Genomic DNA, 24,304 nt, shown 5'->3' with positions numbered 1-24,304 from the left:
GATGCCCTACAGACCAGAAGGAGCACATGAATCCAAGGACATTTGGGTTCTGTTATGACTTCTGGTACATATTCCAAAAATTGTGATACTGCAGATGAGATTTGGTGGAGGGTATATATTCTATTTACCTAAGAATGCTCTTTTCTTCCGGAGATCTGCCATGCCTCCTCTTAGACACACAACCAATGATACCCTATCCTGTCTAAAGGCCCCCTCTGCCTGTTGAGCCATCAGTTATCACTGATGAAGCTGGGTGATTTTGGACCCTGGACTTAATGCTATTATGATGAGTTGGGGTTTAGATGGCCATGCATATTACCTGAGTGATGAAGCATTCAAATGATGTTCTGCTCCAATCTTACAATTCCATGATTTCACACTGCTTCTACATTCTGTTTCTACTTTCAAACAAAACATTTTTCAAAATTTTGGTCAGTTTCCTAGATTTTTAAAAGGTACTCTGTACATGTGCGGTTTAAGTGCACTTAAATCATGGCACTGTAATGAATACACAACTAAACTGGAGTTTGCTTCTCCTGCCTTTATATGAAACCCATTTACTGTTTCTGTAGAAATGGACTACATAGAGAGAGAGAGAGAGAGAGAGAGAGAGAGAGAGAGAGAGAGAGAGAGAATGGTTAAAATAAAGTGCATTAGTAACAACATGCACTGGCTGGCCTTGGCTATAAAATGGTTTTAAATCTAAGAAGAAAAAAAGATGCTGTAGCTCCCAAGGTCAGACCCAGTGATGCCCAGCAGCTGCAATAGCCATTATTTGCCACTCGTTTGGTGAGCAGTTAAAGAGACAGGAAGCTACCTTCCATGGGGGCAAAACACTGGTTCCTCTAACTCAGGGGTCTCAAACTCAACTTACCTGGGGGTCACTGGAAGTAGAGTCTGGGTGAGGCTGGGCCGCATCAAGTATTCCACCACCGCGGTGGGGGTGGGCCGCTCATCCGGAGGCCGGCCCGGGCGCCACCGGTGCTTTGAAGGCCGCAGGGCCCCTCTCCCGTGTCCCGCCCATCCCGGCAACTGGCCCACGGGCCGCGAGTTTGAGACCCCTGCTCTAACTCAACATTGCCCACACTGGCTGGCAGGTGATTCCTACTCGGGTTCACTTTCTCCTTTTCTCTCTCTTTCTCTCTCTCTCCTCCCCCCACCATAGAGTTAAGCAAAGAAACTGTTCTTCCAATCAATTCCCACATATTATTTAAAATTGCAAATAAATGAAGCTGACTTTAGATTACAACTTGAAACATTTTAGCAGTTATCAGTAACACAAGGAACTTTGGAATTCTGCAGAATCAGTTCATCCATGGAATATGATCACATTGAAAGGTGACTCCAGACTAATTAGTGCTGACTAATGCCCCTTCTTTCCAGAAAATGCCACCTGAAATTCAGCCCTTAAACATAGTTCCTTGGTTCACAGAACTAACCACTTGGAAGGCCTTATTATTTATTTATGTATCTGTTTCTACGCCACCCCATTATCCATCGGCTCTGTGGGCTGCTTATTACTCTTTGTTGTTCTTTGTGCATAACTGATGTCTCATCCTTTGATCTTCCCATTTCCCCCTGCTCAGAAAAGCTCTGGTTTCCAAGAGTTTCTGGAATACCCTAGCTTTCCTTATCTCTGCCTTGGGCCTTCACTCTCCACTTTCCCCTCTTCCTCCTAATTGGCATCTATTCCTATATCCCTTGGAAGTAAAGTGTTCAGTCCTCATACTCTCCAGGATTTCATGCAAAAGTCTTCCCCAGCCTACAGGTATTCCTTAGTATATGAGAAGTTTTCATTTTAATCTGCCCTAAGACAAACTCAGTGCAGAATAATTACTTGGCTTGATCTAGCAAGCTATTACCTAGTCTGCATATACAGAAAATTCAAAATGAGATCACATGACTGTTTGCATTTTATGTTGTAAGAAGTGTGTATATGTATACATATCTTGAAAGCACATATAAATAGAAAATCTACAATGGCTTGGGATTATTTTGTTTTGGTTTCTTTGTTTCCTTCACATGAACCATGATTTTGGCAACTTTACCAGTCAGAGACCATTTTCCAAAGACAGCAACAAAATAAGGAGTTTTCACATACCGTGAACAAAAAAAGTACAATTCTATTCCATTAGTTATTTCTTATTACTGCTCTTCACTTTCTATCAAAGTCTAACACTTCAACCTATAAATACAGCATGCGATTTCCTCAGTAAATGCTTTGGCCCTTGTTAAGGGCCAAGATATTATCTAGTATTTTTTCCAGGTACATGGTCATAAAAAAGGCAGCATAAAAACCTTGTTTGTCATTTGGTTACTCCATCTTGAGTTTGTTTTGCTTTGTTGCTCAACACCTCATAATATGTCCAAAGTTTAAAAGGGCAAATTGCAGTATATCTATATAGTCCACTCAAGGTCAGAATATGACAGAATGATAGACTTCATGTACTTAAAGGAGGAAAAATCCTCTTTCTATAGTTTTCTGCTGTCAGGTACTTTTGGCATGATGAAAATATATTTTAAAAATGTAAGTGGCAAAAGGTCATCCCAATAAAGGAACTTTTTTTACCCCACTGAACAGTCCTATGCTGCTTGACATCAATATTCTACCTTCTCGAGAACCAATGAAGAGGCTTGTCTAACAGAGTAAATTGCAAGCCAATTTTGAAGCCTTTGTGCTGTTATACTTTCACCAGAAAGTAGCATTGAACAAAGCCCTTTTTTCATTCTTGAAACTGAAAACCGATCATTAACTATTCTCCAGCATTCCTGAGCTACTCATTCTCCAGCGAAAGCCCTGTCTGAAGGGTACAAAAACAAATGCTGGCACTTTTTGCAGGGAAAATTGTACAGCTAGATCGACATCCTGTGATAAGTTGGACTGATGCCCCTCAAGGTATTGGAAACTAGGTGATGACTGGGCTATAAAAATTGAAAATGAATAGCTGGAGATTCGCATTTTCTCTATAGCTGCAACATGTTCACAAATGTTTTGAGGGGAAAGAACTGGACTGTAGCACAACTCAAGATCAAGGTGCCTAATTATACCTCTCAGCCCTGCTGTAAATGCAGTATGATGGTTTTCATTGGATGAACAGTCTGGGAAAGTATCATTGAAGCTGGTATAATTTGGAACTTGGCTGGGATCACACACACACACAAGCACAATATAAAGGGTGTATAGAGAAATGCAAAAGCACTGGAATAACTACATAAAACTGCAATTGTGATGCCTTTGTGCAATTCATTAATGGAAGAAGCTGCATTAATCTAGATTTTCATTTCATTCATTTGATGCATTGCATTTGGAATCAGTGCAGTAAAGGGCAACTAGGATGGTGGCTAGTTTGCAAGGTAAGTCATATGAGGAGAGACTGAGGGAGCTGGGTCTTTTCAGCTTTGAGAGGAGGAGACTCAGAGGAGACCTGTTAGTGACATACAGCTACGTGAGGGGGTGCCACAGAGAGGTGGGTCATGACCTTTTTTCTCCTGCAGTGGAGGGCAGGACATGTTCCAATGGAGCAAAGTTCAGGGAAACAAGATTTAGGATGGATGCCAGGAAGTACTTCCTGATGGTAGGACCCCTAGGGTATGGAATGGGATTCCACTGGAGGTGGTTGAAGCTCCAACAGTGAGGATGTTTAAGGATAGGCTGGGCATGCACATGGTAGGCATGTCATGAATGCAGCTGGCTGGAGCTGGGGGTCAAACTAGATGGCCCAGGAGGCCACTTCTGACTAGCTCTGTTTCTATATTCTATTTCTATGATCCCCAATAGCCAAATCTCTATTGGTAGTTCATAAAGATTAAACCTTAAACTACATTTTAAAAATCATATGTACCTTTATAAAACATATAAACAGACAGCAGGGGAAGAGGGAGGAGAGAGAGAGAGCATATGCTGAATCATCAGTTACCCTGGAATCTCTTACAAGAGCCATGAATTGTGTTTTGCAAATTTGAAACTCATGCCCAAGCCAAGTGATACCAGCAACTCTACCACAAACCTTTCTGAACAGGACAGCAGAACAAAACAAAAACCTGACTGTGAGCACAGCAGTTGTGTAATTCAGCTCTGAACAATCAATAATCGAGATCCAGACTTTTCTTCAACTGATCTAAGCAGCTACACAGAGGCTTCCTGGACTGAACAAGGTAAAGACACAAGCTCAGCTCAGTGATGAATTACAGCAAGCAGCATACAGACTTTGGTCAAGCAAGTGCACTGACTTAGGGGAGTCCTTACCACACCAAGAGAACATTCTCCCCCAGCTTCAGGTGTTATGTTTCTTCAGGGAAGATAAAGCCTGAGCTTATGTGCATAACACCAGAGGAAACCTGTCTTATCTTTTAGTCACTGAGTTGATTCAGATCACTTAACATTCATTAGAAAAACCTCTGCAAACTAGGATTGAGTTTGCAAGCAAAAAGCTGTAAACACGTCAGGATCAGGAACTACAAAGCCTAGAAAATGTGTAAACCCTTTCAGACTGGTCTTTGGCCCAGTCTGAGAACAAAACCCCACTTGGTCTATTTTCTGAGTAGAGAAGCATGATCTGTTGGTTCTCCTAGGTCTTTCAGTGGCATTCAATCCCATCAATTATGGCATTCTTCTAGACTCACCATGATTAAATTCTGGATGCCATACTTAGGTACCTCCATCCACTCCTGAGGTTTGGTTCAAGAAGAGGGGACTGGCATCCCACCAGTTACCATTGGCCTATCTTGTCCCTCACATGTTTCAACATTGTCTGCAAAGGTCTCACACTCCATGGAGCTGGTGCATCAAAGCAAGAACTGCACCAGTATCAGTGGATAGAGAAATATGAAGGCCTTATGTTCCAGACCAGTGGCCTTCCCCTTTAAGGTCTTCTGCTCTTTGAGCAACAGTGCAGTCTGAGAAGGGTTTCCAGCAAAAAGTCTTCAGCTGAGTTGAGAGTTTGCCAGAGCTGGTGGTTTGTTAGGAGCTTTCCTTGGTGCTGCAATGAGCAACCTGGCTTACTGCCTTTGCCCCACCAGTTCTCATGGCCTCCTCCTCGGAACCAGAATAAGATATATCAGCTGATACTCCCACTGCATCCTTTCCTGGACAGAAACCAGGCTTGGCCATGGTATGCATTAGAGCAGATTATGCTAAGAAGATGGCCTTGAAAATGCCAGCCCAGATGGATAACTGGACCTAGTGAGCTGGAGCACAAAAATTCAATGCTATTCAATTCCAGATGCCTTTTCCAGTGTTCTTTTACAACCCTGATGGCTTAAGAGAGAGCGTTACTTTCTGTCATATGGCAAGCCCTCTGATGAGCATCAGATGCTCTGCTCTGTATCTCTCTGCCGGCAAGGTATGGCAGTGCCGGCAAGGTATGGCAGAGCAAGGGCTAGGCCCCTTGGAGCCCATGCATTAGACAACGCCCCACTGAGGCACATTTTCTGGTCTCATCTTCAACTTCATTTTGCTATCCAGTGATGATGTGGTTCTAGGATTCTGTGTACTGTATGCTTATTCCGTTGCTTTCCTGAGGGTTGACCACTCTTTAACAACAATTTTTAAATCAATTTTGTGCCAATTTTATTTTCTTCCTGTTTGTTTTTGCTGAGATTACATTTTCTTTGATTTTTTAAAATTGGAATTATTATTTTATTCTTTTTTGTTAGTTATTTGGAATTAGGGGGAGCTGAATAGATAATAGATTGAATAATATATATAGCATTTATCAAATTACAACAGAGACAGAGGTGATACACAACATACAATGCCATGCTGAGGTAAATAGGGGAGCAAAGAGATCTAGAAAAGAGAATGCAGAAACTAGCAGATAATAAAGGAATATGGATTAAAGGGGATAATGATTATGATGATTATATTTATAACCCAACTCTTTTCCTCTTTTCCAGGCAGGCTACAAATTTCTCACCTTTTCTATTCTAACCTCACAACAACCCTTTGGGGTAGATCAGGCTGAGAGTCCATGAATGGCCCAAAGTCACCCAATGAACTTTATGGCTGGAGGGGGACTAGGGCTCAGATCTCGCAAGTCACAACCCAACTGGACTTGGGACTCTGTGCTAGGGTAATGTAGTGCCACACAAAAAGGACACACATTTGCATTAAAGCTTGCACATGTATTGGCAAAAATTTGGAAACTCTTCAAATAGAGAAGTAAAACATGTCCTTAGAGAACTACTACCCACTTAAGGTTCTTTACCCTTAAAAGCAGAAAGGCTTGAATCAAACAGCCTAAGAAACAGAGGATACCTTCAAAGAAAGGATTGTCCTCTAGAAAGCAGAAGATGGCCACCCTAAACTAGGCAAACTAGATGCAGACAGACCTCCTCCAAAACTCTAAATGCAATGATCTGTGAGCTGTTGTGGAAGTACCCATGACTTCCCAACTCTGATAGAATTTAAATGACTGAACATTTAAAACCAGGCATCCACCTAGAGGGTCTTGTAGCATCTGGGCAGGTAGAAGCTGAGGGAAGAAAGGAAGGAGAACCTGCTGAATATCCAAACTTTTTGCATTTACTGTCAAGTCAGTCAACACATGGAGCAAGAGAAGATTCTGATGACTGCACAGTCAGCTGCTGCTCCATACTTAAGCACATCTGATGCTGCTACCTTTTGTCATTAGAAATCACTAGTCCTCATTTGGAGTGGAAAACTCTACCTAGTAAATCTTCTTCCACTCTGTAATCATGAACTGTAACAGAACAGCAACCTTCGCTTTGCTCCCAGAGGAACCATACCCAAAGGGCAGGCAGTGCAGCTTTTCTTACAACTGCTTCTCAGGGTCTCTTGGGCAGTTTTCCAACAAGTTTTAAGATTTCTTATGGTTCTCCCAAGGTACCATTTCCCCCCCTGTAATCCATCATGTGGAAAGTCTGTAATCTAATTGAGATTTCCAACGGTTGTAAATATTTCACTGTAATAACATAGGTCACAATTCATTAGCCTTCACATCATTAGCTACAGCACTTAATATCAGCAGACCTCATTTTTCATTTGAAATTCATCACCTTTGAAACACCTGAAGTATAGCAGTGACCTCTAAAGTATGGAGTGAGAAGGAAAGGAGGGGAGAGGGAGAGAATGAGAGAGAGATTCAATTGGTAGCATTGGTTTTCTGGCCTTTCTGTCTTGGTAGAATGAATGATGCTGTTATGCTCCTTCTTGTTATGACACACAGAAGCACCTCTTTATCATCTTTTCTTTTTAAATATTTACACATCTCTTTCCAGGGTGTAAACATAAACTGAAGAATGCATTAACTGATGTACCGGTGCAAGCTAGTCCATGTGCCAATATTACTCCAATATTATACCAGCCACATTGGTTGCCACTTGTGCTCCCCTTGTGCTTGTGCTCCCCTTATCTGAGGCCCTATTGGTTTCTTACATAGGCCAAAGAATGCTTAATGGGCTTCCAAAGTTGGCAGGGTAAGCAATGTGTCAATTTTCTCCCCTAACTGCAAACAAAGACAATAGTTCTTGCCATGGATTTCATAAAGTTTTTCCTCCCCCTGCTCCAAGCTCTAACCCACCCCCCTGCCTTTCTGGGAGATAGTATGGAGGCAAGACTGTACAGACAACAGTTTCATTCTCACAGCAAAAGAACCTCTTATCCACAGAAAGGTTGGCAAATGCTGTGCCATGCCAATTAATTTCAGGTGTTTTTCCTACAAGCTAAAGCCTTGGCATGGCTTCAGGAAATTATCCTGCCCTTTTGGGCACTGGCAGTACGTATTGAACCTTATTACCATTTTCTTCAGCATTTTCTGACAGACTCCATACAAAGCAGCATCCAAAAGTAATTCCATATCAAGAAGCACATAGCATGTAACACACAAGCTCCTGGATAGTAAAAATTTCTAACCAATAAAAGAGACAAGATTTGTTTCTTACATCAGCATAGCATGCCTGATGGAGTTATATTGCATTTTTTTTTTTTTTTTGTAAATCACATTAAAATTAAATTCTGGATTGAAAGGTGGAATAAAAATCATGCAGGCACAAGAAGCAGTCTATAGTTTCATCATTTCTACAAAGACAGTGTCTCAATTTGTACTGTACTGTCTTGTTCTGCCTATCTAGGACTACTTTATGCTCTTTCTGAGACCATAAAGTAGCAAAAGCACTTCTCTGGCAATGAGCACTCAAAGCTGACAGATACTTTGTGTGAGCCTGCTGGGTTTTTATGGTATGAAACCATGGAGAGAACTTGGAGTCAGCTAATGCTACCAAATTGTTTGGGGCTTCCATATGAAACTAGTTCTCAATTTCAGGCTTGGCAGTGGTTAAATTAACCCCTGTAAAATAAACCCTCAGAAAATTCACTTTGCTGCATTAGATTGGTTGTTGTTTCCCACTAGGAGAATTTCCCATCATTCATAGAAAGTAAGTCAGGCTAGTAATTGAAGACATCACTGGCACTAGAAACTCTCTCCTTTCTGATCTTAAAAGCACAGCAGGCCTGTTTGGAGACATACTGATTATTGCTCTCAGAAATGGGAATGACTCCCTTGGCTCAACCCCACGTGTAAGATATGGGTGGATTCTTTTGCTTTTAGCATGTTCAGACTAGATAGGACCAGTTTGCCTTCATATTGTCTCCAAACTCTGAGTGTAATGTGTTCAGGCACTGAAAAACTCGAGATAAAATATCCAGATACCTGTAGGATATGTAAGTCTTTTACCTCTGGCTCAACAGCAAGTAATGAAATCAATGAGAATTTTTCTGCCAAATGACTATCTCAACTACTTGCATCTCTCTCTCTCTCTCTCTCTCTCTCTCTCTCTCTCTCTCTCTCTCTCTCTCTCTCTCACACACACACACACACACACACACACACACACACACACACACACATTTTACAAAAAACAAAAATGGCTAACAGTTTGAGAAACCACCTCAGTTATACCTCAGCTTAGCAAATTAGAATCATAGCCTCCATACATAAAACTAGAGCTATCTGAACACTGTTGATGGCACAAAACTCTTTACTACGAAGATCCTACCTTATAGATGACACAGGTGAACTGAGAGGGGACCAGTATACATCCACACATTCTTATTTAATTGCGATATTTGCCAGCAGCTGTATTATGCCACACATGAGAACTGTGGACCATTCTTTTCTGTCTTAGCTTTCTGTCTATAGGATTGTGCCTTAGATAATTTTAGGCCTTAAACCTAATGGTCTTAAGGATTTACCCTTTAGATAGCCTTGTGTATTCTTTCAATTGTGAAGCAAAAGACTCTTTCCCTCCTGCAACTGTCCTTTCATGCTTTAATTTTTCACCTGATATAATAGAACAACAGCAAAATTGCTTGCCAAACTGGATATTATGTGCATTCACACACGAATGCATACACACATGCACACACACTGAGCATATGCAGTTTTGCACCTTAAACCCACTGAAAGCCTAGCAACATCACGACTACCAAAGGAGTTGGGACAAAATAGCATTTGCTTCTGTTGCCCTGATGTCCTCCCCATCCTGCCATTCTCTGGATGATCATTTGGTGCCTCCAAAGTTTATGGAGCCCTGGACTTTGGCTCCAAGGCCCAGGCCTAGCTGTGCCACTTTTTGCCAAGAGATCCATGCCAGCCCAGCATCTCCAAAGACCAGACAGTCGCACACCTGGTGGACTACATGCTGGTTGGGCATTATGGAAGTGGCTGTCCGCCACAGCCACTGGAGAGTATTAGGATGGGAAAGGCTGTGTTAGCACAAGTGGCACCCCCTGTTTATGCACAGGAAATTATATGCTCCGTTATCTGTTTTGGGAACTCAGCCCACATCCTTTTCACCTTACGCACAGCACAGCCTCTCTGCTGCATTTGCCCTTCGATAAGTAAACATCTCTTACACACTGACACATGCACGCACACACATGGATGCACACACACCATTTCCCTGTCTCCACATTGCCCAAGCGGTGAGAACTGCCAGGAGCACTGCTAAAGAGTATAGTTTTCCTTGGATGAATCCCCAGTGGAGACTTAGAGCATCTTTGTAAAATTTGCTTTATTTAAAAATATACAAGCAGAGCAGGATGGAAGTAAATGCACATCCTTTCAGCAGCCTGCAAATTCAGTGAGGCTGCATCAGGTTCCTAAGGGCAACCAGCATCATTCCCCAGCTGACTCCTCCTTGCACAGCTGTACCTACAACAAGCTGTAGTAAGAGACTTTCTGGTCTGTCCTTCCAAACTACACGAGGCTTTTACGCTTTCTCTCTGGCCCATTCTTCTGCAAGAGGGGTGCCATTTTATCTAAGCTCTAATGGTTATGTCAATGAAGAAGAAGAAGGAGAAGGAGGAGGAGAAGAAATTTTTAGCTATCAAACCATCTGCCATTATTAGTCCCCACTGATGAAATGCCAACCGATCATCTTGGGCTATTAGCCAGGAATAAACCTAACACAGGAATGGTCAACTAAATACCATGAATGTAAGCTTTTCTAAATACTCTTCAAGTTCTCTCAAGTATTTATTCTCAGTTCTGGGTTTTTAAAAGTATCCTTTGACTTATCCCTATATTCGCCTTTAATGAACCACTATGCAGATGGCCATGGAACTTTGGTACACTTACAGAATGGAACAACTGTGATATTTTATGCAGTGACCTTTTAAGGTTTTTTTAAACTCTCCAGACTTTGAAGGCCACTATAAAGAGCGCTGTTCCTTGAAAAGCCTTCTGTACTGATTCTGTGATATTTATGGAGAGTCTTACATCCCCTAGAGGTTTATTTAAAATGAGCTTCACATGATCAACAAAGCTGTACAGAACTTCTGTATGCCAACACCTTCCTCAGGAGTTGTATTCTTTCTGTTCAATGGGAGCCACAAACCCAATTACTGCTAAAGCTCAGTCACCATCTTCCCAGTACAGTTGTGGAACCCCTGAGCCAATAAAGCTTGATTCTTTCCTTGCCTTCTTTCATTACCACCACCATGTATGATTGGCCACTTCTTCACCTGGTTCACGTAATAATTTTATCTTAGTATCTGAAGCCTCAGCCTGTGCCTTTGAAATTGCTTGCAGCTGAGAAGTGTCATCTCTGTTTGGGTGCCTGAAAAATTGCTTGGGGATAAAGTGAGGAAGGGATGCAACACCAAGCATGCCAGCTCTGTGTCACCTTGCCCCTCTCCAACCTTCCCACAAAGCAGGAAATGTGAAGGGGGATTCTACGTGTTCGAATGAACTTGGACTCCACCTTGCAATCACGATCTGTGATAATTCAGGCACTATCCTAAATGCAGTCACCTGAAATTATGAAAAATTTCCTTTCTGCCAGGTCCAGTTTTCTGATCCCATAGCTAGTCAAAACAGATCACTGATTACAACAAAACACTTTATTGCAGTAGATCATGCTACGCAAATCAAGCTTCCTAGAGATTGTGACAGAGATCACATGGTTGCATCTCCATATAGCCTAGGCATAGACTATCAGTGCATACCTTTGTTCAAGAGAAGGTCCCTGGGCTAGAAATCATGCAGAGTTGGAGTTATAACCAGAGTCCAGTAATACATTCCCAGGTAGATGATTAGAGTTATTGGGTTCAAGGCAAACAACAGTCTCCAATTCACAATAAGTCCAGGCAATAAACAATGGTTTCTGTTCTGGGATTAAAACAGCAAGTCACAGACTCACATCACTTCCTCCTCACACGTGAAGGGGAGAAATATGAAGCTTCCATGTGTAGTTTGTAACAAATGGTCACTCAATCCAAATATGAGAACCTATAAGGGGGCCTCACCCACAGAGTAAAGACATTTGCTTCATGGGACATCACAAACAGGTTCTATGAAGGCAAGAGCTTGTGTCTGAACAAGGGAGGATGTAGCTGTCTCCACTTCAGACAACAAAATGTCTTGAGCTGGTAACGTATAGCATATTAACTAACTGGGACATCAAACAGGTCTGCTAATTGGCAACACTTTGAAGCACATTTTGCCATATTTGGATGAAAAGCTGAAGTGTGGTTGTTACAAACCATGAACGAAAACTTAAAATTTCTTTCTCTTCATGTATGAAGGATGTTGGAATGCATGAATCCAAGGTTTTCAATGGCATAATCTCAAAGCAAACAGCCATAGTATGCTGCTATAGCTGAATGCATCCATAGTGATATGCACTAATACTTTTCCTAGCTTTTGATTGCCTCTTAGGTCTCTCCTTTTCTCTGCCTTGACTTCTTCATGCTTCCAAAGCTTATCTGCTCCTACACTCCCCACAATTCATTCATTTTTCTTGTCTGCCATACTTGGCCTCTCATGTGGACCACATACCTCCCTAGCCACATATTGAGGTACCTCTGCTTGATCGTCCTTCTCAGTTCGTGTAAGACAAGAATTGCATTCACTAATCAGCTGCATTCACATGATCAGCACAGCCTTGCATAGCGTATTTAAGCCTTGAATATTCAGTCCTCATGAGATGTTGCATAGTTTGTTGGATCAACTGACCTTGGGCAGCAGAGTTTGTCTGAGGGTTAAACACCGTGGGTTATTTGAAGGCTGTTTAACCCTCCAGCAATGCCTGGCATCCTTTTTTGAATGACACAACAAACCATGGCAAGCCTACTGTGCATGCTAAATAGTCAGAAAGTTCACCAGCACATGCTGCAACTCAATAAGCCATGGTAGTTTGCAGTAATAATGCAGACAATTCTACTGGGTAATTTTCCAAGGCAGGCACAAAGACTCAAACCCTTCCCTCAAGAATCCCAGTCCCGCACAGAAGAGAAAGGCCTATTGGAACATACAGTTATCCAGGTGGAAGGGATCTGATGGATCAGAACAGTTGAACTCTGGGCCATCATGTGGTACTCACTATACCTAAAGCTGCCCCAAATTTATTTGTCCAGGTTTCACTTGGAAGCCAACAGAAGCGATGGCCCTGCCTGCCCCTGCAGGAAAAAGAGATGGCTCAGTGCAAAGGTGGTAGAAATGACCTCTTCAGCCAGAGAGAGAGATCCTGTTTTTGAATAATCCTCTGTAACAAAATGTGAACAAAGCAACAAAGGGATAGAACATTCCTCTTTGATGTGCAAGTTTTCTGCTTACAGGGAGTTTTCTCTGTGGGGATACTGAAAATGGCATTATCTTATAGAAGTTATACAATTAATATTTCTTCTTTCACACCTTTTAGTTATTTCCATCAAACCAGTAAGGAAATTGTGGTTGAGAGACAGAGATGATTCTTCTCTGTTTATATTTGTGTCCTGGCTTTTCTGCAAGAAGTTCAGAATAATACTTTGTGCCATATGCTATGCTGAGATGACTACCCTTTGGGCATTTGAGAACTTGTTTGTGGCACCATCACAAAATAACTCTCAGGCTGGCTTCCATATTCATTTTCTAAGAATATCTCTGAGGCCCACTGTGTGGGTGGCAGCTGGAAGTTTGCACATTGTTTTTAAAATGTTAGTAAGAAAAGGTATTAATTAAAATTACTAGTACTACAGCTGGGAAGAGTAAGGTACTTTGAAGGTAGATAGAAATGTGTCCACAGATTGTGTTGCCTTTGCACTCTCTATTGAGCAGCGCTTGCACTGTGCTATTAATGTCTGGCATCATGACAAGGATAATGCACTTATAGCAAGAATGCCCATCCATTAATCAATCAGCCATAAATGTGTAAGAAATCTACATTGCAAAGTACTTTTTTATAAAATTTGAATTGTAAAAAAGTCAATTAATTAAAATCCACTATCATGTTAAGCATTCTAGGAAGCCTAGCAAGAAGAGGCTGCTTTCTGGACCACAGTTTGTTCTTAGGTTTGTGCTGGGAGTTTACTTAACTACCTGGGGGATATTATGAGAAAAAAAACTTGCTCAGTAAGGTTCATAAGGCCTCAGAGAAGGCAAAACTACAGAGGACGATTTGGGAAATGTCTACAGAACTATAGAAGTAAATACAATGGGAGCAAATGTAAATAAAAGCAGATTAAAAGAGGATCAGAGCCTATCAGAGCACAGTAAGCAATGACATCACATATCATGCTCAAGTGCAAAACTATAAGGTTAAGAGAACATACTGTAAGTGGTCACTCCCAGCAGGGGGTAACTTCTGCTGGCAGAAAACTGCACTGGTAATGAATATGATGGGGGTTTTTTCTTGTTTTCTTTTTCTATTTTAAACTTTGCCAAGAAACCGCATCTCTGTAAACCCAAGTCAGTTATAAACAGAAAGTAAGGGAAGCAGGGAGTCTGCTTAATTAGATTTATTAGCCTAAATGTTCTCATGCAGATAAAAAGCAAAGACTGGAAGCAAGGAAAACCTTGTATGTTCATGCAGCTATATAAGCCTTTACAATTTTCATTAGATAAATCTTTAGTAAATAAAAAATTAAACTAGCAATATGCCTCACTGATTTTCTGGTAACCTTTCTCCTCCAAATCAGAAGCAGATATGGTGTCACATAACAATTTTTAAAACTTTGACTTCGTTGTGTCTAAAGAACTGTCTTATCAATGAATGAAAGCACAGCTTTCAACACTATTCCTTAGATAAAGGCAAAAGTTTGTTTTCCTGCTTGTCCTGATAGAATTTACAATATACTTCTATGCACAGTGTATGGTTTCTGAAACAGATTCACCATATCAGAAATGATGCATAATCCATACGCACATATATCACCATAGGTAATTTATGTATGTATACATTCTCTTTTGTGCTGCCTCTAGAGAAGGGCAAGCTCACTTTGCAGGAAGATATGCAGATACAAATCTCTGGTGGAACAGCATTTCATTATTAACCACCAAATGCAGTGGAAAGGAAAAATGGACATTCTGCCGAAAGGTGAAAGCGCTGCAGTAATGGGTGACTTCAAGCAGCCTGATTAAATGCAGTTCGGGTTGCAAAAAAGAAGGGAACATGCAGTTAGATATGCTAACTGACTGTCTCCTCAACAGGTGATGATGAAACTGACCTGAGGGGAAGAGAAGGCAGACCTAATCCTAAATGGTGCTCTGGATCTCAAGTGAGAAGTAGGTGCTGAATGCAAGCAGTGATCACACTGGTATCAAGCTCAGTTTGTACTGAAGTGGGAAATGGTGGAAGAAGCTAACATGAAGTTAGCTTTAACTACCAAAGAGGAAAGTTATTTTTTAAAAGTTAGGGATTAGTAAAAAGGAAGTTGAAAGGGAAAGCCAAAGGGGCCAACTCTCTACTTGGGAGGTCATTCAAACCTTCAAAAATGGAAATCCAGTTGGGATCGCCTCATTAGGCCAGGAAAGGTATAAATGAATCCAAAAGGATTCAGTCCAGCAGACCCAAGGAAACTATCAGAGGCAAAAAACAAAAAGTATGTTCCTCCGAAGATGAAAATGTTAATCAAATGAAGAAAACAAAAGTGAACACAAGCTTTGGCAAACAAAATGCAAGCCGCCAAGGCCAGACACCCTCCAAAAAAGTTCCAAATGCTATTTTGAGCTGCAGTAATAGAAGTATCATTTCCAAATCACATGAAGTTCTAGGTTCCCTCTACTCAGCACTGGTTTTGCCTCTTCTCTGAGTACAGCATCCATTTCTGGGCCCCAAGACACAGACAGACTGGCAAGCGTTCAGAGAGGAGCAGCAAAGATGATCAAGGAACTGGAAGACTTAGTGGGGTTCTGATAGCATTTTTCAAGTACTTGAAAGGGTGTTACAGAGAGAAGGGATGAAATCTTTTCTTGATCATCCCAGAGTTCAGAACATAGAATAATGGGCTCCAGTTACAGGAACTTGACTGTGCGGCAATACAACCATGAAAGCAACTTCCTTATGAGGTCATGGGCTCTCCTGCACTGGTGTGCTGAACTGAGGGTTGGAGGCAGTGGACTTAGTGGCCTCTTCCAACTCTACCTTTCAATGATTCTATAGGTCAGATAACTCCCTTCACACATGGAAGGAAGTTATACACAGCTGTCCCACTCCCCATTGTAAACATACTCAGGGCCACTGTCAACTGTGCATTCACGGCTTCTCCCCCAGGACGGAAATCCAGGATCAATCAGCCACCATCTAGAGATGTGGAGCTCTACATGCCTGCATCAGAATATTGGAGAGAGACACATCAGGCTAGATTTAGCTCTGCCTACAAATGGTTGCTCTTTAAACACTGCAGCATCTCTTCAAATGAAAATGCCTGGCACTTGCATGGGCTTTGGAGTCAGAGCATAGAAAGGAACCTAAACATCTCTGCTGGCTCTGGGGAAAGGATTGAGGTGATGACCAGTGCAAAACTTGGTCTATTCACCTGTTGTGACATCCTTATTTTATGGAAAAGGGGAGAAAGCAGTGGGCCATGGGAAAATGTTCTTTTGACAGCTGTCCAAAGAGGAAGGAGTAAGGTGCCTTCCTTTACAGAGGACATTTCTTTACTTGTAAACCTGGCAGAGGACAGTCCTCTACAGGAAATATCATCTAGAACAAATCTGGCTTAAAGAGTAGAGGTTTTGAAGCTGTCATCAAATCTGGCACCTGGGCTTCAAACTGGGCAGACCAATAGGATTCCTGTACAGCTTTGTCCACTATAGTCAGAGTTTTGTATTTCTGATTTTTGCTTATTTCTGCATCTATATAAAATGGCATATGCAATACCATGTTTCCTCTTGTCTTCTTTTTGATTTTTTCTTTTCCCTTCCTTTCTTCCTTTTCATACTGCATTTCCTGTTTTTCAAGAATTTTTAAGCGATTACCCCACCCACCCCTGCTCTGTAACCTTACCTTTATAGAAAATAATTTGTAATTCTGAGCACTCTTACTCCTTGGTAGCACATTAAATACAGAAATTATCAATATCAAAGTCTCCAGCTGGAAGCACTGCAGCAGTGTTGTACTTTCCATCTTTGGATGCATGGAGCCCTCCGGAGAGAAAAGTAGCTCCCATTTACAAAGCTGGGTACACAGGGAAATGCTTTGGACTCCAGGCCCTTTTATTCATTTTTGCACAATGAGATCCATTCGCATCTAAAAACGAGGAAAGGGAGAGAAACAGCCTCTGAGTTAATAGGCTGTAAAGGACAAAAGTTGAAAATTAAATGTTATGGCTTAAGCAGTTCTGCAGTTCAACATCCAGCTCCTCCATTAGGGAAATAAAACAAAACTCCTTTCCGAGGAGTGAAAGACCATCTCTCCTCTAATAGGACAGAATTTTCTCTGCAACATGAATTTGAGCTATAGTGCTTGATGTTGTGTGGCGATAAAGAGGAAGAAGCTGGCGCAATCTGGAAGGAGGATGTAAATGTGCTGCTAAAGAGAAAGGAGGAAAGCTCAGTGTACACACGCCGGCTCATTAGAACTTACTGTATTTTATCCAGTTTTCAGTGAGCAATGCTGAAAGCTTGGAAGGCTCTTTTTATCTAATACTGGGAGTAATTAAGGAAAAGAAACACAGACTGGGTGACTGCAGGCTGCTCATTGCATCTGCTGTGCAGAAGGGAGCATATTCGAAATGTTCCGCAGATAATTTATAAATTTAATTTTGAACATCAAGGACACAAAGGGAGCAGTAACAAGATTAACAGGGAGAGCACCTTCTGCAAACCCGCTATTCTCGGTATTTTTAACAGGGCAGTGGTGAAGGGTGGCATCCCATGGATCAGCTTCTCGTAAAGAGGTTTTATTTAGGCATAAGGCAAGGCTTTTAAAATATATTCCACAAAACACTTTGATTTAGTAGTCACGCACATTAACATCTCCCGGCAAGACTTTGCTGCTCAGGAACCCATGGCAGTTTTATTTGTTGGTGTTATTTATACATTATAAAGCCTATGTAGCAGAAGCCTCCAATTCATTTGGAAACCCGAACTCTCTCAGTAACATAATGCATGAGGCAGCAACAAAAAGGATAGCCAAGAGCAAGATGCTTCCTCTCTCTGGCCTTATCTGAAGAGTCTCTCCTGCGGTAAAGGGACCAGCTTTGGCTCCTGTTATACAGACAATGATACATGAGTCAAATGGCTAAGCAGAGACATCACATAAATGGAAGAGGCCCTTCTTAGATCCTACACAAGCACATGGCCTTAAATATACGGCCTTGTGGGAGACAGAATGCTACAACACAGTGCTGTTTGGTTGGGCCTCTGAACACACACAGAGAGACTTATGGAACAGCTTAGGCATGCTGGCTCTTTGACATGTGTACTGTGGACTTGGTATTTAATTTGCATTACCCCGACAGCTTGTCTCAAGAACTCTGCCAGGAACACAGTCAATTACGCACCAGATGATTGGGTTAGATTAGATTAAAAGAAGTAGCAACCAGTAAGCATGAAAGCATATGAATGCAGACCAGATTTCTGTGATTCCATCCACCTGACAAACCCATGAGGGTACCTTTGAATTGTCCAATCCAGAGTTCTGGTGGAAAAAATCACCCAGTACAGAAGTGCTTCTACATCCTAAGCAAGTGAACAGGTTCAGCTATGATCTAGAAGACCTAAATGATACATCTGTTTTCTATATGGTATTATGAGATTTAATCATCCCTCTTTGGTGTGGTTCATTTTGGAGAAAGGCATAGAAAGAAGAGCTCAACACCTAAACAGTACCTTGTAGTTGCTAAGTCATGCTGGGAGAATGGTCAGATTAGACTGACTTTTGGTCCTGAAAACAGAATGAGTTGATTGCCAGTCTGGTGACCAGGTTGTGGTGAAGATAAAATGTAATCAACAAATCTTAGCAAAAGTAAACAGGAAGAAGAAAGGAGCTGTCTTGCTAAACATTTCAGGCTAGAATAAGAAGTAGTTAAAATGGTTTATCAAGAATGGTTTAATAAATTCTGATTCTAACTAGGCAAATACAACAATAGTGATGAGGTAAGGACACAAAGGAAGTTTCACTCACTCATCTGTGTGATCCCTCCTTTGCCCATAAATAAAACTAGGGCATCAAAATATAAGAAGTATAAGAATGGTTAGTTCCAGCATGGAAACCAGTTCAGGGCTCACAAACCAACTGCACTTGTGTTTCCACAACAACAACGTTCAGCCTCGCTGGACAAAGCTTCAGGGTAGGTATGGGCCTTCCTCACTTTCTTTAGAATGAGGTTCTATCCTGATGCTACCCTCTTCCATAAGCTACACAAGGCATACGTTTCTTTGTTCTCCTAGGAGCTAAGAAGTGTGAATGCAGATGATTTATACTTTGCTGCCTTGCTATCTAGCTTGTAACTAGATGACATTTGAACTGCAGTTTAAGACTCTGTCTGTTCCTATCCTTCATGGAATAAAAGTTTTCTTGGATTCTAAATTTCTGAGCATGGCATATTATTTCCCCATTTCTTTCTTTTTATCTGTGCTTATTTTCAGGTTGAGATTTATTTTTTTATTAATTTTCTAGCCAAGAGAGGCCCATTTTTTAATTTGATCTAATATATATTGTATGGATAGGGATGGATTTAAGATTGCCAACACTATCATTGGCATAACTTTTTGTTATATATCCTTCTCCTTCTACTTCAGGTTTAGATTAAGAAGCAAAAGGGAAGCCCTTTCCCAAAATACTTACTATCAAAATTTTCACCTACATAAAAAGAGGTTGATTTTTAAGAAAATCTGATGAGGGAAGGCAGGCAAAAAGCCTTCTGAATTCAGTCAGACTTAGAGGTGGGTCTCTGTAGAGACACTAACTAATCAATGCAACTTTAGAGACAGAAAAGGCCAAAATTCTCAGCAAACACTGCCAAGCATGCCCTGTGGGAAACGTCATGGCAGTCTAATCCATGGAAGTTTCCTGTTTAGACATGCCTGAAACTATACGCAGAACTTGTGATTTTGCTTCATCCCATAAAATCACATCCCGACTGGCTCTCCTGCTTGAGATGCACACTGGAGTCTACCATAGGTTGCACATAATTACATTAAGTTTCTTTCTTTGCACATTGCTTTGGTTCTGTTGCGGCTTTCCCTGCCTTGTTGAGTCTCCGAACGTGTCCTTATCCTTTTTCATCTCTTCCAATTGAGTGTGAATAATTTATCACGACCAGTGTGCCAGCAGTGGCAGCCCCTGATGGCAGGCACCTTCGAGAATTCCAAAGAGTCCTCCCTTCCTTATTAAGAAATCCCTCAGATCACAGCATGCCCAAGCAGTAAGCTCATGTCCTTGATTTACCCTCCCGTACTGACCTTGAGTGTCAACATTTCATTATTTTGGTATGTATATGCGACCAGTTTTTACGTTCAGAGTTTTTTAAAAAAATGCATGCTGGAACTTTTCTGTGCCTTGTAATATTAAACAAAACAATAGAAAGATCAAGAAACTCTCTGAAGATTATTCTTTCTCTCGGTCTTTCTCTCTCACGTGCGTGCACGCACACATGCACAAGTGCACACACCAGATTAATAAAATCCTGAAAGGATTTCAAAACCTTGGGGACTGACTTTACAAATATTATTGTTAGCCCTATGTAGTGCTATCCTAGGCCTGTTTACTTAGAAATAAGTCACACTGTGACCCTATTTGGAAATAAGGAGGCAAGACACATAAGCCAGGCAATCTGGAGCCACAATTCGATTAATTTACGACAAGGAATGGGACAAGGGACAGGCTTTGCAGGATGTATTAGTATCAGAGTGCAGAGTCTGTTTTTCTGACTACACTTGTGGGTGCTGAAGGGCGCTCCTCAGCCACAGCCCTTTGAGTCCCTTGACACTAAATGTTGTGGGCCCCAAAAGCACTCCATTCTTGCCCCCACACCAGTCCCAAAGCCCTGACAGATAAGTCACAGGAGTCCTCCCATGCCTTCTTGGCACCTCTAAGAGTAGGGTGGTCACTTATGCAACACCAAAACAGAGGATAAATTTTACATAAGATGTGTACTCAGTGATTTATATATATATAGTAGCCGATTCAAAAAGAACTATTGCAACAGAAATACAGCACCTCTTGGCCTGACATATGTATGGTGACTGGGTGATCTGTCTTCTGCCCAGATGCTAGCTTGTGACAGGCACCATTTCATCAGGTTCTGTATCATTATATTAGAATGGGTCAGAAGAACCTTTCAAACAGTCGTCAAACAGATGGTGGTTCTCTGGTAGACCTTCAAACAGAGGGCTATGCTCTGTAAAAGCCTACGAGGACTACCCTACAAGGACTACCCACAGTGACCTGTCCATATCATGATCATCTTAACCTATTGGGGGGAAAATACAACATCACCCATGGCCAATTAGCCCCTTCCATATGCAACTCAGGAAGGAGAAGCACAAATAAACTGTATGTCATTGGCCAGTCTAGATGTGCAGTGACCCCACTAGAGCCACTACAGCTTGTGCTAACTCTTCCTGAGCAGAAAGGTATGTGACAACCAAGGAGCAACTGCAATCAGGGTCAGGTGGGGCCTGGCTCCACTAGCCACTTCCTCCGGTGTCAATATCAGGACACTAGGATCCAAGTGCCTCCCTGGAGGCGACTGAAAAGGACTGAAAAGACGACTCTGGGGCACAAGTATCAGGACTGTGTCTGACAACACTTATACTCAAGTAAGTATGCATAAGAATGTGGCCTTAGGCTTCAATCCTACAGCCATTTATCTGAAAATATGCCATGCAATTTCCTTTTCATTTAAATTATATGATCTTGTACTGTTAATTGAATACAACAGTTAATCAAATTATTAACATTATTTTCAAAAACATGGAAATTCCAGAATTGGAGTCCACTACTTTCCATTTTTTATCTCACAGCATCAATGCTCCTTTCCTTTCCAAAATGTTCCAGGTTATTGTTTGACTTCATGGTTTTAACATTAAGTATCTGAAGACCTCATCGGCCACTGGTGGTCCTTCGCCTCTGATGGAACAACTGTTAGGATAAATCGATTATCAATGAAGGAGAAAGAACTGACAGCAAAACTGGCAACAGGACCCACATGGTGTGCCTTGCCAAAACTGGTGTCCTAAAGATATTTTGGACCACAGCCACTAGCAGTGCTGGCTCAGGCTGATGGGAGTTGTTGCACCAGAACACAGAAAAAGCCAGGACACATGACAATCTGTTTTCTGCCTTCTTATCAAAATATAAGGACTGAAATTTCCCATACCCTTTATTTTAAAGTATAGAGGATTTACATTATATAAGAACAAGAAAGCTGCAGACTTTCTGTACATATGGACTAATTTACATCATCTCTTTGGCATGGCAAATCACACAATCTTCCTGAAACCTGCATGCTTGACAACTGTGTTGCCTTGCTCCACTTATCCAGCTTCAATTCTACACACTGAGGCTGAGGAGGAGGGGTTGGCAAGGTGCTATGTACATATGCATAAACTATTCTTCTCCCAAATGACAGAGAACATTTGCCATAGTTCTTGGCAGCTAAAATAATCTATCCATAACCTCTTATCAAATTCATCTCTGCCCTGGAGTTCAAGCAGCCAGTCTTCTCGCAGACATACACTGGTATGTGACAATCCTACTGTAGAAGATGGCATTTCAAGAATTCCTTTCTAAACGAAAGAGAGGAGTGCAGGAAGGGACAGATTCATCTCCTTCTAGAAAATTAATGTGAAACCTTCTCTAGCTCACATTAATCTTAATGGACAGTTGAATGGCAGTCTCTCTCAAAAGGCTTACTTTGAAAGGATAAGCTACCAAACAAAACAATGCAGGGATGAGCCTTTTAAGAATTAACATCATTGGTCTCCGGTTTGTGAGTCGTGAACTAGAAATGAGAATCCCCCCCCCAATCTCATTTGATGCCCCAATCAAATAAGTATCACATCAGCTGCTCCCACAGCCTTGGCCAACCTGGAATCCTGTGAATGTTTTGGACTATCCAAATTCATGCTGCCTGGAGCTGATGGAAGTTGAAGTCGAAGATGAGAGCACCAAGTTGGGAAAGGCATATTATTTTGTTTTAGATTATTGGGAGGGAAAGGAAGGAAGGAAGGAAGGAAGGAAGGAAGGAAGGAAGGAAGGAAGGAAGGAGTGGGTCTGTGTTGAAGGCTGGCATCTGAAAAGGTTAAAAAGCAAAAGAGTATTAATCAGGATCCAGGGCTTCTCCCCTGACCCATCTAAACATGTTTTGACAAAATACATACCATTCCTTTCTAATTGGCTTATTTAAATGCAGATGCCTTTTGGAACCTGTTTTGCACACCAGGTCCTTCCCTTAGAGTCACACCTCTTTTGTTAGCCTTCCAGACATGCCCATTAGCTTCCCCTTTGTATTGTTGATGGGTTGGCATGCCACCTTCTAAAGCACTTCATTAGCATGTAAATGGAAATATTGCCCTTACAGGCACCACTATCATACACAAATGCTATATAATTTAATGGAAAAGAAAATACCAAATTGTTTTTTTGAAAACCCTATTTTCTTGTAAGGGAAACGTTTTTTTAAATGACAAGAAGGTGATCATTCTTGGTCATTTCTATCAGGTGAATCTATGGGGAAGTTCTCCTCCACAAGTCCAGCTGTAATAAGAAAAATCAGCCCAAGATTGTAATTTGCCCTCACAGTCCTTCGTTTGCCACCTAAAGAAACTAGCGTTATCCAACAGTGCCATTCCACTAGCAAGAATGATATTCCACTAACAGAAATCAAGTTGCAAACTATCCATAAAAGGAAACTCCAAGCAAAATTCCACTTGTAAAACTAGTTGCAGGAGTTACAACTGGTTGCAGATCTTAAGTATCCAAAGCAGTCTGCAAGTATTAGTTCAGTAGGAAAGAGCAGTGGAGTTCCACTAACTTAAACATTCCTTCTGTTAATAGTATGTTAAATTAAAGCCACGGGGTATTTATTTATTTATATTGCATATCAGACTAAGTTAAAGCCACATATTAACCGCACATGATCTCTGAACTATGGTGTCTGTATTGAAATCAGTCCCCTCTGGGATGCACACCATAACCCGGTGAGGGTTTTGAGAGTGGCCAAGAAGCCAAAAACCATGCTGCCAAGAGGCCAAGCTCTCTCACTAGGCTGGTGTCCTGGCAGAGGCTGTGGAGATGACAAGAAAATGATGAGGGGGGGGCGGGTGAACTGGCTTTCATGTCACTCCCTATGCAAATGAAATTCCATGTGCATATACAGGCCATGAACCTCTGAAAAGGTCTGTGATGTAACTCCCTATCCTCACAAGTAAGGGCCATCTTAAATTAGAAAATGGTATCATTTTCAGACTCTCTCTATTCAGTATATTAAGGAAGAAGGTTATTGAGATTGAATTGTTCTCTGTCCTCCATATTAAAATAATGGGGCCCTGTAATGCAAGCACATCCTGCCTACCACACTAAGAAAAAGTCTTCCCACTGCAAGTCCATATGTCATACTGCATTTCCATGTGGCGGT

This window comes from Varanus komodoensis, unplaced genomic scaffold (genome assembly GCF_004798865.1).
Source record: "Varanus komodoensis strain SLA01 unplaced genomic scaffold, ASM479886v1 scaffold21, whole genome shotgun sequence".
In the NCBI taxonomy this organism is placed as follows: domain Eukaryota; kingdom Metazoa; phylum Chordata; class Lepidosauria; order Squamata; family Varanidae; genus Varanus; species Varanus komodoensis.
Note: the sequence above shows the minus strand (reverse complement) of the source record.